Source organism: Rutidosis leptorrhynchoides, chromosome 2 (genome assembly GCF_046630445.1).
Source record: "Rutidosis leptorrhynchoides isolate AG116_Rl617_1_P2 chromosome 2, CSIRO_AGI_Rlap_v1, whole genome shotgun sequence".
In the NCBI taxonomy this organism is placed as follows: Eukaryota; Viridiplantae; Streptophyta; class Magnoliopsida; order Asterales; family Asteraceae; genus Rutidosis; species Rutidosis leptorrhynchoides.
The window spans coordinates 213,202,580-213,215,448 of record NC_092334.1 but is presented as its reverse complement, the minus strand read 5'-3'; the positions used below and the strand labels follow the sequence as shown (position 1 = coordinate 213,215,448).

The 12,869-nt window shown below is 38.7% G+C and overlaps 3 non-coding genes across 3 annotated transcripts; all 3 read left to right on the top strand.

Moving 5' to 3' along the window:
- The first annotated feature begins 7,273 nt into the window (after positions 1–7,273).
- On the top strand, positions 7,274–7,367 carry LOC139895413 (small nucleolar RNA snoR14). Its single transcript, XR_011775865.1, has one exon. It is a non-coding gene; the product is annotated as a small nucleolar RNA snoR14 (small nucleolar RNA).
- Positions 7,368–7,391: 24 nt separating this feature from the next.
- On the top strand, positions 7,392–7,470 carry LOC139895403 (small nucleolar RNA Z101). Its single transcript, XR_011775856.1, has one exon. It is a non-coding gene; the product is annotated as a small nucleolar RNA Z101 (small nucleolar RNA).
- Positions 7,471–7,635: 165 nt separating this feature from the next.
- LOC139895472 (small nucleolar RNA SNORD14) lies at positions 7,636–7,759 on the top strand. The gene has a single exon (XR_011775912.1). It is a non-coding gene; the product is annotated as a small nucleolar RNA SNORD14 (small nucleolar RNA).
- Positions 7,760–12,869: the final 5,110 nt, after the last annotated feature.

The following is a 12,869-nucleotide window of genomic DNA, read 5'->3' as shown; positions in this document are numbered from 1 at the left end:
ACAAAAATGCCTCAATTCGATTATCATTAGTTACACTTGCAGGGTGTAAGCGAGAACTTATATTGTGTGGCCATACGGGTTTAACAAACCCTCATTCGGACGGTTCGCTACCGTTATGCGGATGAAATATATTTTTGTGTTTTAGTGTGGGTTCTAGCACTGTGTGATGGGGTAACGTTGGTTAAGTTTTGATAATTGAGTGCTCGCGTATAACAACACTTTTGGAATGCAAATGATTTGGATAATCTACGTTATGAAAATACAAAATCTTGTGGTTCAAAAACAACGTTTAATACTTACTAAACCTATGATTTCACCAACGTTTTCGTTGACAGATTTCTATATTTTTCTCAGGTCTTGCACGATATGTGATACATGCTTCCGCTCACTTTTTGATACTTGCATTGGATGTCGAGTATACATGCATTACTTGGAGCGTCTTTTGACTTTACTTAAACCGTGTCGCCTAGATTTCAAATGTACTTATAACCTTGTAACTTAACTTTTGGTTGAACAATTCTTGTAAACTTTGAAAACAATCTTTATTTTGAAATGAGGGTGACATATTTTGGTCAAACATTGTCATAAAGACTTATGACCAGGTAATGGGACCCACGTAGTCGACGCCGTCACTTGACGATTTGTCGGGGTCGCTACACTTAGCAGATGTAAACAATTGAAAAAATTCAAGTTAAAATTCAAGTTAAAATTGGCAAAGAAGGGAGGCTGCTGATGCTGAACTCGCAGAGAGGTTAAGGCTTCAGGAAGTAGAAGACAAATTGGCTACTGATAGAAAGCAAGAGGCTGAGTCCCTCAAATTAGCTAAAGCCATTATCAAGTAACAGGATAAGGCCATTGATGAACTAGAAGCTGCTGAGAAAGCACATGCTATTGCTCCTATAGAAACTGCCCGAACCATAGAACTATCTGATCATTATTATAGGAGCAGGTATGGTGATGTGATGAACAGAAGATCAAATCCCAGCAAGATCATCAAAGTGCACTGAGGCACAAAAAGAGCTTTCAATGTCAGCAGGGAGAATAATGTTCAAGAAAGGATAAATTATGATGAGTTACGATCCTTAGGATTCAATGAATGGATGGAGATATTGGAGTACTTTATTGGTAAAGCTGAAAGTGCTATTAAAAAGACATTGAAGCCAGAACTCCAAGAGATCTTCAACAAATCTACAAAATTTGGGAATGCACCAGTAGTAAACATAGCAGAAGTACTTTCTCAAAATCTAAAGGAAAGAAATCTACTTGTGAAGGCCTACAAAGAAGAGATCCCATCATTCTACCTCCTCATATCCCTGTATTTGATCCTGCTGATATACCTATCCTATTTTCTGAAGCCTGGAAAATCAAACAAGAGGAGCTATCTGAAAAAGAAATTAGATAAAGATAAAGATAGATAGCCCTCTAGTGCTCAAATTGTATCTTTTGTTTATTTCATTTTTCATTATGATGTTCTTGTAATTACTGTATATACTCTGCTGTAATGAAAGTGAAATGAGTTTATCTTCAAAATCATATCAAATTATAAGATATAGATAACTCAGCAAAAGATCCCAAAAATAAACTTAAAAGGGACAAATTTACTGCCCCATTTTCATTAGGTCCCTCTGTGCTAGCTTTAGTGTTTTCTCTATATGTCATAGGTTTTGTCATCATCAAATAGGGGGAGATTGTTGAGTCCCCAAAATAATTAAGGATTTAATTATGACAAAACTGTAATTTATTTGCACTAAAATGTTATGTGCAGCCAGCACAAGTTTGTTTATGTATAGACAGCAGATATTGCTGTGTCGAGTGTAGTTTGCTGCTCAGTCTACCAGCACAAGGTAGACAGTGTTCTTCAATCAGCACAGGATGTGTACTCAGCAGTTCAAGAATATCAAGTGTCTCAGCAATGAAGAACCAGCACGGCTGGAATGCAGCTTACTACACAAGACAGCTATGCTCCATTATAAACATAGTAGTTTTCCGAGTGATCTACATCAATTGTACTATTCAACAGAAGTCAAAGACAAAGTTGAACAGAAAAGGACACGCGTCGGCGGCTGACAAGTGACCTTACAAGACCACGTGGGAATGCAGAAGTTTAACGCATGTGCAGACATGGGTTATACTTTGTCAACACCTAGGGAACACAACATTCTATTTGTTTAATCAAATAGTGGTGCCAAACCGAATTGGGGTGTTCCTGCAAATAGCTACCAAAGAGGAAAGAGGAGAGCATGCTCTCTGATGCAGTTGTCCCCACAAGTACAGACATCCTATGTACCAGTGGACAATAGAACCATTACACGGTTAATAGGACTACTATAAATTGTTGTATCCACTATTGTAACAACTAGTGGTGTGGGTTTATTCATTTAGAGTCAAAAACGTGTAATAGCTTTTAGTTTACCTCTTAGCTATATTCTAGGTAATCTGTATCAACCAACTATCATTCCACCAAGGATAGTTGTGATTCTTTATGTGATTCAATCAATAAAGAATAACTGTTGAAAATTACCTGTGACTCTATTTAATTTACATGCTTGAATACTAATCGTGTTTAACTGTTAAGTTAATTAAAAGAAATTGTATTCACCCCCTCCCCCCTCTACAATACTCCTGTTGTTATCAAGGGACCAACAATAATAATATAAGACATTATATAAAGATAAGGGATAAAAGTACCAGTAGATTAAACGAGTTCCGAATACAAAAGTGACAACTTCAAGACTTCAGTCCGCTCCTAATACAATCTTCGGCGTTCTTCTCCGGGTACTAGGTTTCCCGCACGGAGTCGAAGGCCTTGAGAGTATGACTAATATTGTACAAGAGAGAGAAATAAGTGAATTGAAGTGTGTGTTGGAATGAATGACAAAGACCCTTTAAATAAGCACAAAATTTGCCTACAAATGGCTGGCAGGCCGTTTGGCAGGCCGTTTGGCAAGCCGTTTGCAGGGCCCGTTTGCTAAGGCAAGCCGTTTATTGAGGCCGTTTGATCTGGCCGTTTGGCAGGCCGTTTGGCAAGCCAGTTGGCTTGCTGATTCCCTAGATCGTAACTTGATTTCTTGTCTTTCACCGTTTTCGCTCTAGAATCTTCGTTTTAGCTCCGATTCTCTTGATTCTTTTTGCACCGTCTTCGTAATTACTTGTTCTTCAATTCTAACTGACGAAGTGGGTATTTTGCCGACAAAGTTCGAATCTTTCTTGTTTTTGGGCCTTAATACCGGGGTAAAAGTGTGACTTTTTAGCCGATATCAACCGGCAATTTTCTTCTACTTGGAGGAATATCATTAAGGCAGGTTTAGCAATCGACGCTCTTGGAATTAGTTTCACAAATTCTTTTGTCAAAGGAATTGGGGATGAATCGGCGATTAGTTTCTGGCACGAGCAGTGGTGGGGCAACTCAATTTTAAAAGATAAATATAGCATACTTTTTGCGCTGGAAGGTGACAAGCAGGCCATGGTAGCCGATCGATTTTCAAACGTTAATGGGCTTATCAGCTTTCAATGGAACTGGGCCAGACCCATTCGTGGAAGGGCCCAAACTGATTTGCAGTTGCTGATGGACGAAATTTCTACAGCCCCTTTAAATCATAGCTCATCAGACTCTTGTATTTGGTTACTCGCTAGTGATGGCATCTTCAAAACAAAAAGTTTATCTATTCTCATCAATAATATGAGAGCGGATACATCAGCTCAAGGTGAAACTCTCAAAAACAAAAGCTATTCCGTTAAAGGTTGAAATCTTCGTGTGGAGGGCAATGCAATTAAGAATCCCGGTCCGGGTTGAACTCGATAAAAGAGGCATTGACTTGGATTCTATCTTATGCCCTATATGTCGAAATAATATAGAATCGGTGGAGCATATTTTATCTCAATGTCCATATACTATAGAGCTTTGGAATCATATTCTCAAATGGTGGAATCTTCCGTTTATCAACTCTCTTTCGTTGGACCAAGTCTTTGATGATAACTCCTTGTTTCCTCATCCATCAAACTTAGGAAAAGTGATTTGGCAAGGGGTGAAATAGGTGGTGTGTTATTCTATTTGGAAGGCTCGGAATGATCTTGTTTTCAAAAATCAGTCGTGGATCCCAGCGAGAATCCTAACCAACATCCAAACTATATGTTTTAGATGGATCTCAAAACGGCTCAAAAAGTCGTCTTTGGAATGGCATCAATGGTTAATTAACCCGGGCTTCTACGTCTCGGATACATCTTCTAGGTCGTGAATTGGCTAATTCAGCATTTCCATTTTATTTGTCGGTTTCTCTTGTACGTTTGTTCATAGTAGTCTAGCGATGTAGATTAGCCTTGTTTTTCGTTTCTTTTTCGTTTGGTTTGGCTTGTTTCCTGGACTCTCCTTGTATTCGTTTTTCGTTTTATATAATGCTTGCTTTTCGAAAAAAAATAATATTAAGCAAAAAGTTGAAATCATAAATTAGTTATGATTGACACTCCGTGAAATTGAAAGATGTACATATCAATAACTAATCACCCACAGTAAGTAAGCTGCAGTGAAAGTAAAAAGGCGCAAGAAGCTCATATGAATAATTGATATTGCTTGCTGTAGACATAAACATGTGAAGTAAAGAAAAAATAACTAAGTCAAAATTATAGATCATGTTGATCTAAATGTGTTAAGAAAAATGATCTGACCATCAAATTAACTAATTACCATCATAAAAGTCAGTGAGTTGCTAAGAGAGAAATTATTATTTTTTGCAATAGACCGACACATATGGTATCATTTCTCCAACGAGAACCACAATTGCACCAAATAGAAGCATATAAAACAAATATGCACGCATTCGGTTGATAATTTCTATTAATCAAATAAAATTATAAAATTGAAAGAAAAAGGAGATGAAGTTTTTTTGAAAAAACCCAATATCAGTTTTGATACAATCACACATACACTTCAAACACAAAGAATATACAAAAGATCATACAATCCCTTCACTTTAGGCAAGTGATCGTTTCTACAAACCCTAATTCAAACCGTGGCACACTCGAATCAAAACCAAAAGTGACACAAAAATGGTGGTGGGATTGAACGGGGCGGTGATGATATGGGTAAAAAGTTTGAGAATGGAACCGGGCCACCGCAAGACCTGCAACTCCGGCAATACCTTCAAAGTGGGTCCACTGCCACTAAAAACATCATCGGACCACCGTCAACAATGAAATCAATCATCAAGGACCACCTCTACAAAATCCTCTGCGCCACTTTCAGAAATACCACAGGGGATTTGGGTAGAGAGATTTTGGTATTATTTTTGGCACAAGAGGCTTTGCCTGGAGTACTATTTGACAATTGATATTAATGATTTAAATAAACAAGGTGTTATGAGACACCTCTCAACCTTGCTACAACTGCGCAAACATGCGACATGTTAATAAAAGAGAAGGCAGTGAAAGCTGATGTGGCAAAGTTATCAGTTGTTGAATATGAAGAGAAGTTTAAGTAGTTGCTGTAAGCTTCAAAATTTGACAGGTGAATAACAAATGATTGATGAACATTAAAAAATCCAATATAATAACATAATCCGTATTTGATAGAAAAAATAATAATAAAATACCTGATCCAAATGAGTGGCCCGATCCAAGAGGGTCTCTTCAATTCAACCCACTAACCCGTGTTGGTTTAAAGAACCAATAAAGAGTTTCCACATGGCGCTCAAGGAAAGTGCTACAGTAAAAAGAGGCTTTCCATATATATATATATATATATATATATATATATATATATATATATATATATATATATAAATAAAGGGAATTGATATGTACACAACTACTTTTTACATGTACATAACCAAATATCCTTTACTGTGTTGTACAGTACAACATTCAAAGCAATTTGGTTGTGTACATATCATCACCCATATATAAACTATAGCCAAACCCTTATGGCCAAGCTCGTCTATACAATCGGGTTGAGCCGGTCCTAATATTCTACTCTCTCTGTTCAAAATCTATTGACTTTGGATAAAAAATACACAGTTTAAGAAAAAGTATCTGTCACACAGTTTTACCATTTAATTTTACATATCTTTTTGTCTAACACTCTAACATAAATAAAGTAGGGGCACACAATATTTTTCTCACATTATTCTTATCCATTTATGAAAGTTGACAATTAATTTAGAACATTTGAAAATAAAATAATGAACAATATATTTGAGACACGAGTAATAGTCAATAACTAGACTTGATCTAAGCTAAAATTTCGAGAAAGATCTAAGTATATTAGAAGAGAGACTATTCAATTAAGAAATCATGGCTTCAAGTTTCACCTCAAATAGTGATAGTGCGATGTTATTATTCATGGCGGCTTTTCTATAGTCCGGATGTTAGATAATGGGGAGTGATATGTACACAATCCTTTTTTGTTATGTATACAACCAACATGTTTTACGGTATTGTACTGTACAACGCTGTAAAATATGTTGGTTGTGTACATAACTAAAAAGGTTGTTCACATATCATCACCATTAGATAATTGGTTACATAACTAAAAAGGTTGTCTATATATCATCACCATTAGATAATTGGTTTTAACCAATGAAGCATTGCTTCGATGGTACCGCGGTTACACTTGTGTACTCGCAGGGCTAGAGGTTTCGGGTTCGAACCTCGTCACCCGCTCTAGGAATTGAAATATATTCCTTGAAGGTGGCCCAAATGGAAGGTTTTACCGACCCGCTCCGGGACTAAGATCCGGCCCGCCTGCCCCTCGGGATGGTTAAAGGGTCGGATCCTCAGAGTGTGGTTCGGGTTTTCTGCCCGAAAGCGCGCGTGTGTGTGTGCAAATGATGACTAGGCTTCGGTCCGGACTGATGCAAGCTTGCCTTTCAAAAAAAAAAAAAAAAAACTTTTAAGGTTTTAAAATAAGAATTAAAAATTTTGGTTAAAAAAATAGAATGTGATTGAATGGGCCGCGGAGTCTATTTTGGGCCTAAAAAATTGGGCGGATTGAGTTTAGGGTTTTGTAATATCGTCGTAAACCTATAACCTCTATCCATCCTCTATTTATGCCTCATCATCTCGTACGCTCCCTCATTCATCTCACGAACCTTAACTAGTTCTTCAAATTTTGTTTTTATTGTTCTCCTGTTGGTTATAGTTATTATATTTGTTTCTACCTTGCAACATCAAGTTTAATAATTTGATTTGTAATTTTGATTTAAGATTTCTAGAAACAGGATTTTAATTGTTTTTAACGTTTTTTTATCAAAATTTGAGATTTTGAGTTTAGTTTAAAATTGCGAGGTGACGATAAAATTCAATGGTCTGTCATTCCACTGACAAATTCCGATTTGATTGATGTTAAACATTGAATCCCGACAGGTCCCAATCGCATATTTAAAAGTTTTTAATAGTTAATTGGGCATGTGATGAAACTCAATTTGCGTCTGAAAGCATACCTTGATGCTACAGCACCTTGGAGAACTGATGCCTCTTATTGTTAATTTATTTATGTTTATTAAACATTCATGTTTTACATGAATGTTTAATTAATCGTTACGGAGTACTTCACAATATTAGTTCAGCTTATTAAAAATATTACTCCGTATTTTATTAGTTTTATTTTATTAATAAAAAAAAAGAAAGATGAAAAGCTCGATATACTTGTGATGATAAATCTAAGGCTTGTTTCTCAGAGACATTCGCAGTGGCCGATTAAGATCTTTCGCCTTTCGCCGGGCTTGAGAGATTATGATGTCTTATCCTTCCTTGGATGTCTGAAGTTCTTATTTCTGATCCTATTTTATTTTTAAAAATAAAAATTGAAAATCAATTTAGTTTTGTTTATTTTTTTGAAGAATGCTTGAATTTAGTTTAAACTAGTGAAAGGGGGCGCGCGGTGCCGCACCTTTATGCAAACGTTTGGTGACAGCGTTGTAGATGTTGTGACGCTGCATATTTCTTGAATGATTGAGTTTACTTCTTGCCCCTAGTCAACTCTGCAGTGCACATTACTTGGAGTGATTCTACCGTTTAGATACATCATGTTCGTGCATCATGAAAAGTTGTGCACCTCAACGAATGATTCGTTTGGATACCAACATTTAGCATGATACGTGAAATGACTTCTACGGTTTTACCAATTGTATTCGAATTTCTCGTCGTGAATGTACATTTGAAAGTATAACTTTTGGAGTGTTTACTTATTTACTGCCTATTGTTGATCAGTTTAGGCATGGTCAATCTAAACCAACATATCTTACAGATGTGCAGTCCGGTCCTGCAGTGAAAACGTACATTTTAAATACGTCGTAAGTTTTGAGATAAATTATATCACACGTGACGAATGTAGTCAGATATTAGATATTACCTGGAACAAATACATGTTAGGAAGAGGGGATCGCCTGGACGTTGGGAGATACAAATTTGAGAGAAAAACAACTCTATTACTCACAAGAATAGATTTACAGAGTATTACAAAACTCTTACAAAAAAAAAAACTCTCAAAATTCACACACACTCTCTAGGTTGTGATTATACTTCTCTGAGTGATTTGGGATGATTTACAATGAAAGTTTGCATCTCTATTTATAGCAAAAATTTTATGGCGGTGGAAGGGTGTGAACGGAGATGGTGGGCGGCCGTCATCGTGTTCATCTTTGCTTCTTCTACATGGTGTTCAAAGAAGGCTACTTTGAACATCTAGAAGGTGAGCTTCTAGATTGTAGGCTGGAAACTTTCAATTCTCCCCCTCCAGCTGAATCCACGAACATTCCAGTTATGTCTCTGCATAACTCCAACTTCTCTCGAGTCACCACCTTTGTTAACATATCCGCAGGATTCTCCTTTGTATGGATCTTCACTAGTCTCAACAGTTGTCGATTAATTACCTCGCGTATCCAATGATAGCGAATATCAATATGTTTTGTACGGGAATGGTACATGGAGTTCTTGCTCAAATCTAGAGCACTCTGACTGTCACAATGTACCTTGTACTCCTTTTGCTTGATTCCAAATTCTTGGAGATAACGCTTTAACCACAACATTTCTTTTCCAGCTTCTGCGGCAGCAATATACTCTGCTTCAGTTGTGGATAATGCAACACACCTCTGTAGTCTTGACTGCCATGAAACAGCTCCCCCTGCAAAAGTGTAAATGAATCCTGAAGTAGATTTCCTACTATCAGGATCTCCGGCCATATCCGCATCTGTATAGCCTTCCAAGATTGGATCAGCTCCCCCGTAACAAAGACATAGATTCTTTGTACCTTTAAGATATCTGAGAATCCATTTTACTGCATCCCAATGCTCTTTCCCGGGGTTCGAGAGAAAACGACTCACCGTTCCCACTGCATGAGCAATATCGGGCCTTGTACACACCATCGCATACATCAAACTTCCAACTGCTGAGGAATATGGTACTGACGACATCTCCCCGATCTCTTCCTTGGATGAGGGACAAGAACTCTTGCTTAACTTGAAATGGTTAGCTAATGGAATACTAACAGGTTTGGCATTGTTCATATTGAAACGTGAAAGCACTCGTTCAATATACTTCTCCTGAGGTAGCCATAACGTTTTATTCTTCCTATCTCGGGTTATCTGCATTCCCAAAATCTGTTGAGCCTGTCCTAAGTCTTTCATGTCAAAAGACTTAGAGAGTTCCTTCTTCAGCTGGTTGATCTTCGTTACGTCTTTCCCTACGATCAAAATATCGTCTACATAAAGTAGAAGAGCAACGAAATCTCCTTCAGAAAACTTCTGAATGTAGACACACTCATCTGCTGCAGTTTTCTTGTACCCTTGACTCACCATGCACGAGTAAAACTTCTTGTACCACTGCCTAGGTGCCTGCTTCAAACCGTACAAACTTTTCTTCAACTTACATACGAGGTTATCTCCTGAAACCTCAAAACCTTCTAGCTGCTCCATGTAAATTTCTTCATGTAAATCTCCATGAAGAAAAGCTGTCTTTACATCCATCTGTTCAAGCTCCAAGTTCATACTTGCGACCAATCCAAGTATGACTCTAATTGAAGTCATCTTGACTACTGGTGAAAATATCTCGTCAAAATCAATCTCTTTCTTCTGTTGGAATCCTTTGACTACAAGTCGTGCTTTGTATTTCACCACTTTTCCACTACCATCCTTTTTCAGCTTGAACACCCATTTATTTTTCAGTGCCTTCTTCCCGCGTGGAAGTTCTACAATCTCATAAGTTTGATTTTTCTGCAGAGAATCCATCTCATCCTGCATTGCGAGCAACCATTTTTCTTTATCCTTATGAGTTACTGCTTCATGAAAACTCTCCGGTTCTCCATCTTTAGTAAGTAGAAGGTACTCGGATTCTGGATATCTACTCGATGGAATCCGACCTCGTTCAGATCTACGAACTTCTGGAACATTCTGAGGAGATCCACCATCATCTTGACCTTGTGATGGTACTGGAACGTCTGGCAGATGGGGTTGTGGCTCCCCCTGCTCAGCACCGTCATTTTCCTCATTATCTTCTACTTCTGGCATTTCTTCTTGCACTGAAAATTCATTTCTCATGAATGATTCCGTTGTTGCCTCTGGCACCTGAGCAGCAACATTTGACTTCTGAGATATTGTGGGCTTTTCAATATCTTCTATTGTCTGGCTTTCATGGAACATTACGTCCCTACTTCTGATCACCTTTTTCTCCTTTGGATCCCATAATCTGTATCCAAATTCTTCATCTCCATAGCCTATGAATATGCATGGAGTGGTCCTTGCATCCAGCTTCTGCCTGAGCTCCTTGGATACATGTGCGTACGCCAAACATCCAAATACTCTTAAGTGAGAGTATGATGGATCCTTTCCAAACCAAAGTTTCTCCGGAACTTCAAAATTCAGTGGTACTGATGGAGATCGGTTGATCAAATAACAAGCGGCTCTGACTGCTTCTCCCCAGAATGGCTTTGGCAGATTAGCCATACTGAGCATGCTCCGAACACGTTCCATGATTGTTCGGTTCATTCTTTCTGCTATACCATTATGTTGAGGGGTACGTGGGACCGTCTTCTCATGTCGGATGCCATATGATCTGCAATAGGCATCGAACTGCCTGGAAGAGTATTCACCGCCGTTGTCGGATCGAAGACACTTTAACTTCTTTCCTGTCTCACGTTCTACCATGACATGGAACTGTTTGAAGTAATCGAACACCTGGTCCTTCGTCCGTAAGAAATATACCCACACCTTTCGAGAAGTATCATCGATAAACGTCAGAAAGTATCGATTGCCGCCAATTGATTCAACCTCCAAGGGACCGCAAACATCAGAGTGTACCAGACTGAGTAACTCTGATTTTTTCGTTGAAGAGGAATTAAACGAGACTCTATGCTGCTTACCAAACAGACAATGATTGCAAGGATCTAGTGCAGCATCCTTGTCTACATTGATAAGCTCCTTCTTTATTAGGGTAGACAACCCTTTCTCACTCATGTGACCGAGTCTCTGGTGCCATAAATTTTGTGAAGCCTCCTTTTCTGCAACATTAATGCTGTCTGTGCAGATCTTCACATGAGTCTTGTACAGTGTGCCACAAATGTGTCCTCGAGCGACTATCATAGCGCCTCTTGACAATTTCCATGTGCCTTTACTGAAATGACTATCATAGCCCTGTTTGTCGAGAGCTATCCCAGAAAGTAAATTCAGCCGAAGATCTGGCACACGGCGGACATCCTTCAAAGTGATTGTGCTCCCGGAACTTGTTTTTATCTTGACATCACCAATTCCGACAATCTCAGCGGAACTGGAATTTCCCATCTTCACAGCTCCAAAGTCACCAGCTTTGTATGTTGTGAAGTATTCTTTGTATGGAGTCACGTGGTAGGAAGCTGCAGTATCTACCACCCATTCCGCTTCTTCTCGTGAGACGTGAAGGCATGTCTCATCATGGGTTGAACAATAAGCTACATCACCAGAGATAGTCACTAATGTTTCTCCACCCTTATTCTTTGGCTGTGAACTGCTTTGACTTTGTTCCTCTTTTAATCTATATCAGTTCTTCTTCATATGTCCCTCTAATCCACAATGATGACATTTATATGTTGGTTTACTGCCATCAGCTGACCTGCCCCTGCTCTTACTTCTGCCTCTCCATTTATTTTTGCTACTCATTCACTGTCTCCCCCGATTCTCTGTGACAAAGGCATGGGTCTGATCTGTGCCCATGTCTTTTCTCCTTGCCTCTTCACTGAATAGGGCATCCTTGACCATTGACATGGTAAGTTTGCCATTCGGTGCTGAGTGTTACTACCAGCGTTTCCCAACTATCGGAAAGGGAACTAAGTAGCAGTAGCGCCTGAACTTCATCGCCAAGCGGCATCTCTACAGACGATAACTGGTTGACCAAGTTCTGAAACTCACTGGTATGCTCGGCAACTGAAGTTCCACTTTTGAGCTTCATGTTGACTAAACGCCTCATCAGCAGGGCTTTATTCCGAGCAGTCTTGGCCTGGTACATGTCCTCCAACTTTTTCCAGAGGACATATGCGTCTGTCTCTTGTGCAACATGGTGGAAGACACTATGATCAATCCATTGACGGATCTGACCAATAGTTTTTCGGTTTGATTTCTTTCACTCTTTCTCTTTGGCAGAATTAGGGTTTATACCCTTCAATTCAATAGGATCGAACAAATCCTTACAGCTGAGGAGATCTTCCATCCGAGGTTTCCACAGCGTGTAGTTTGTTGCTGTGAGCATAATCATAGCTCCGGAAGATGATGTTGACTCTTCTGTGGACATTATCACCTTAAAAATAATTTTTCAACACAAACGGGGTTGAATTGTAGAAAACAGAGATCACCGTTACGTCCGGAACGGTTAAAAATGGTGGAATAGATACTTCACGGCTTAAATTCCACTTA